Source organism: Chenopodium quinoa, unplaced genomic scaffold, assembly GCF_001683475.1.
Source record: "Chenopodium quinoa cultivar QQ74 unplaced genomic scaffold, ASM168347v1, whole genome shotgun sequence".
Lineage (NCBI taxonomy): Eukaryota > Viridiplantae > Streptophyta > Magnoliopsida > Caryophyllales > Amaranthaceae > Chenopodium > Chenopodium quinoa.
The window spans coordinates 182277-187705 of NW_018744518.1; positions in this window are offsets into that span (position 1 = coordinate 182277).

Consider the following 5429-nt stretch of genomic DNA (forward strand, 5'->3'; position numbering starts at 1 on the left):
TGATCGTCTATCCTAGAAATAGACAACCAGTCGTCCAGGGGCATAGGCGGCGTGACTAACTATCCGTACCTGTCTGCAACTATCGGCCATGTAAAACAGTCGGTATAGTGAACAATTGGATATCAGAATATTCAATACTTAGACAAATTTGAAGCAAAACAAAATTCATTAAAAAGAAGCCGGTCATTAAAGACCGGCAAAATATTCAGAGCCCCGGCCCCCTGGCCGGGTAAATACAAAACAAACGGCACGCAGGCCGTGGAAAGAATACATAAAGCTTAAGAAGGGGGCAGATCTTCAATATTAGCAGCTGCCGCCTGGTCAGCACTCTTCTTGCTGGACTCGGCTTCAGCTGCATCCTTTTTTGATGCATTACCCCCAAGCGGCACAAGCGCCACTCCCGGCTCCTCCTCCTCCACGCTTCCTCCAACGCCTCTTCCTCAGCAGCCGCCAGGATCTCTTGATTATATGTATCAGAACACTGGCGGTACGTTTTTTCCCATGAGGCAAAGTCGGCATTGGGGAAGAGGCGGCCCCAAGTCATGCGCTGGATTTGAGCAGAGTCTTCCATCATCTCCCGGACCAGCTCTTTCTTCTCTTGCTCGGCCTTTTCCGAGAGCTCCTGAGTAAGACTCTTCTCCTGGGTCACCAGGCGTTCCTTTACGTTGGCCAAGGATTTCTCCAAGGCTTCGTATGAGTACATCTTTAGGCGAAGAGGTTTCAGCTCGGCCTTGAGATTGGTAATGGTCGCCTCCAGCTCGCCATTCCTCTTCTAGGCCGCCTCTAACTGAGCCCGAATAGCGGCGGTAGCTTGCGCCTGATAATAAAGAATATCAATGGTCAGAACTTCATTTTGGGCAATTTGAAACATTGCCTTATCACAGTCAGAGGCGGCCATAGCTTTTGCAGCCTTTACCTCTTTGTTCTTCCGGTCAAGCGGCTTGCGAAGGCCGTTCACTCGGAGCAGGGCCTAAGTAAAAAGGAACAGGCGTCAGTTTGAGAACAAAAAGAAAACAGGCGACCTGGAATTCAAATACTCAAAAATATGCTAAGTATATCTCAGCAAGGACCCCTGCAATCCCGTCTAAGTCAAGGGTGCCGACACCCCTGACCGCCTCCCTTTCAGCTGGAGGAACGGCCCTGATCATAGACTTGGCCACCTCTACCAAGTCAGGCTCCTGAGGGCCGGCTGCATCAAGCATAAACAAACGGATTAGACCTAGTAAAAAAGGGAGCAAGTATAAAATTTACAAGGACAACTTCATACATCTAGGCGGCCCAGCTGGAGTTTTAGAAGAAGTGGCCGGCTGTTTCTCAGCCGCCACATGTTTCCTGGCAGAACCAGGAGAGCTCGCAACTGTCGTCCTCCGGGCCTTGGGGTCCGGCTGTTGGGAAGAAGAAGCTCTTGGAGCACCCGTCTAAAAAAGAAGAAAAAGTCAGTATATGCATAAACACAACTCCAAAAAGAGGGTGAAAGGTTCGAAGCCCACCAAGGGTGCCCCCTTCTTGGGGGAGTCGGTTGAAGCTTGTTGCATGATGGAGGCCCGCAACATGGCCGCCGCAGTCTTGGAGGCGGTAATTTTGCTCAAAGCGTCCGCTGCAAAAACAAATAGCAAAGTTAATAAGTCATAACAAGAAATGTATGGAACAACAGAGTATTCGACAGGCCGACTACCTCTTGAGCACCGACTGCTGAGGCCACAGGCGGCCAAAAAGTACTCGTCATAGAGCCATTTGAAGCTCGGGACGCAGTGCAGGGGTACTTGCTCTCGTACCCCTGAAGTAGAGTCGACCTTCGACTCTACTTTAAAGAGTCCTTTATCAAGGATCTCTTTCTTAGCCTTGGGGGGAACAGGCGACATGCTACGGCCACCTACAAGAAGGGGCGGATTCCTGTTCCACCTATTGAAGCGCTTGTTCAGCTCAGTGTCTGAACTCTCAATGATGAGGAAGGTGCTCCGCCAGTCCTTCCACTTGTTTGCTTTACCTCTCGTCATGAGGTAGCCCCTATGGCTCGTCAATTGATACCAGCCGGTACCGCCTGCCTTAGGGGTCCGGCTGAGATAGTTCATATGGGCGAAAGCCTCGAAGCTCGACTCCACCCCGTGTAGTTCGCACCCGGCCACATAGCCGAGTACATTGACCCAGGAGTTCGGGGCTAACTGCCATAACCCCAACTCATACCCATCCAAGATCCGCTGGACAGCCGGATGTAATGGGAAGCGCAGCCCAGCCTTGATGGCCGCCTCGTAGCAGCCAAAGCAGGCGCTATCATAACTGGTACTAGCCGGCCAGACGACTGTGTCTTCTGGATCCGGCACAAACACTAAAAAGTCAGGGCCCATTGTGTGGTTTGCGATAAAGCTCTCCACTTTCTCTTGCATGACTGTGATCCAGCCCCGAGGTACCGTGCAGTAGTAGGGGGTATTTTGCTCTCGGTAAGAGGAGGATGGCTCCGCCCAATTGTCCCCCTTCTCAACTGCGTAAGAAAGCCTCGCCTCTTGCTGGCGACTGTTTTTGTCTTCTGTGTCCAGAGAAGCATGGCCAGAAGAGCTAGACTCGGAATCGCCCTCTGACGAGTCCGAAGAGGACGACTCCTCCCCTCTCCCGGAGGGGCCCGCCTCCTCTCCTAGAAAAGGAGCAGAATTGTTAACTGTAAAATGGGAAGGGGTCACTATGACTCTTCCCTCAGAATTGCCGGCTTTCAGGCCGCCTTGTTTCACTTCCACATCTGGCGCCTGGTCAGATGTTTCACTAATCGGCACCCTGTGGGAGGAGCCGTCTGAATTTGAGATCTTAGCAGTCTTTTTCGTTCTGGCCATCCTGCTCTGCATAGACATAGATACAGTCGGACTTTGTATAAAGGCAAAAGATGGGTCCGGAAAAGGGCAGGCGGCACTCCTAGTCCTAGATTCAGCCGTCCCCGGTGACCGGCTGATCACTAACCTAGGTCGTGTCGTGTGCTTCCGTGGTGCCATTTCAAAAAATAAAAAGAAAGTTAAGAGTAAGAGAACCGACGGTTACCTGAACGAGTGACGATTGATGAAGTGCTGAAAATCCTGTGCAGTCGGCTTGTCAGAACAGGCGGTAGGCAGAAAAGGTCCAAAATGTCAGAGCAAGTTCAGGGGTCCGAATGTTCTCAAAAAGTTCTCGTGTGAAAATGACTGAAGTCAACACTCCCATATATAGGCGAAGTGAGAAGGCGAAGGGTCACTTTCAGAATTCAAAATTTGGGCGGGAAAATCTCTCGGCCTTTCGCCGACTGACACCTGTAGCAGGTCGTCGCCTGTTATAGTTCGACACCTGTCAAAGGTAACACGTGACCAGTCACGTGCCACCTGTGAGGGGCAAATGATTAGGGGATTTTGCTCCCACCAATCACCATCTGACAAGCGGATCAATCAGGTTCCGCCATGTGTCCGTCACATGGGCCAATAGGAGCCTGCCACGTGTCAAGCAATGATCCGTCCACCTTGGACCAATTACGACACGGCATGTGTCCTTCCCATGACACCTGGGATAACCGGCCACCCAGGCCCAACTTCTGAGGGAAGCCCAATCAGCCCTAGGTTAACCTAAACCTAGGATTGGCATGTTTCCCAAGGTTATAAATACCTCCCTTAAACCTCATTAAGGGGGATTACACATTAATTACAGAGATAATAGGCTGATCACGCTAACAAAGCAGATTACGCTAAAAATTCACATTAAACACTCTCACCTAGAGAGACCCAATCACTTTAATTTCCGCATTAATTACTCTTTAATCAAGTACTAACTTGACCGTTGGAGGCGGAGCTCCCACCACCAGGAGTCTCCGTTGTTTTGCAGGTACAAGCGTCCGGTTCCAGTCTCGGAATTGTAACTCTCCCGCAGGACATCAGAAAACCCCGAAACAAAAAGCATTCAACTATACAAGTCCAAAAGTATTATGTCCAAAGCAAGAACAAAACAAAACACAATGCAATTTGCCTTGATAAAGACAAATTTCTTTTTGGAGTTTTTCAAGATAAAGAAACAAGGAAACGCATATACAAAGGTGCATAGCATATATGAATCAATATCCCACAAAACATGATAGAATACCCTCCCCCAAGCTTGAATAAGACAGCATGCTCAAACATAAATCATAGAAACCATGGGAGGGGAAAATAAGGAGATCAATCCAACAAACCAACATATATCCAACAAGTCATCATCCACTTGAGAAAGAACAAAGAAGGATATTACCGGATATTAGGTGGGTGTAAATACCCGCAAATGACCCAATTTAACCTTTCAAAGCTAATTTTCTCAAGAATTGAAACTTGTTTTCCATGTGCTAGCAATTGTGGAGTCAATCATCCTTGTTTCTTGATTCAAACCAATGCACCAAAGTATATCATCAAGTCATGTACCTAGCAAAAGCCACACAAACATTTCCATGAGGGAAAATATATTCTAAAAAAAAGGAAATGATAGCAATAAAACACGGGTTACTTCCCAATAAAGGCTTGCTTAAGGTCCAAGCGCGACCGCACTAGAAAATAATAATTCAACGCACGCAAGAGCTTGTCAAATGCACTACTACACATTTCTTAAGATAAATGGTAGGCAAATGACGGGAAGAAGGAATGCAACAAGATTAGTGCACACCTATGAGGAGAATAATGCCAAGAAAAGGAAGAAGAAGAATCAACAGAAAATTCAACAAAACATGAAGAAAAAGAAAAAGAAGAAGAAAAAGATGGCAAACTCTCCTCAAAATATTTTTGAGTGGCAACATCACCCTTTTCCTCAATTGGGGACAAATGAGTTACATACAAATCATCATAGACAAGAGGGTCCCCAATAGGCTCATTGACAAAAGAAGGGAGGGAAATCAGAGTGTAAGGTATATGGTTGAATCTTCTTGAAAAAGGGGTACGAGAAAAGGGAAAAGGGGCTATGGTCTCACAAATGAACTCTTTATCACCATCATAACTCAAATAACCAATAAGAGCATGGAAATCAATTATAGAGTCCTCAAAATAAGAACACTCATGATCTCCATCTCCCTCAAACATCCAACTTCCAAGAGGAACTACATAATCCCCTCCATCACAACTATAAAAAACAACTCCCTCAACAACTTTAAAGCCCAAGGTCTCAAAACCATGCATGAATGGACGCAAATTTATTTCAAACTCATCTCTCTCCCATGAAGAATTCTTAATGAACTCACTCAAAAGGCTATGGGTTTTCATTTGACACTCAAAGAACACATTGGTCATAAACTCAATCGAGTCCAAATACTCATGGATAGAAGAACCACAATCATGCATAAGAGACTCGTCAAGATGGGAAGCATGGTTGAGGTTTTCAAAATCAACACTCTCTTCATTCCCAACTCCTTTTCCATCACTCAAATTCTCACCAATGGGATCCTCACACTATCTTGGTTTCTCAAA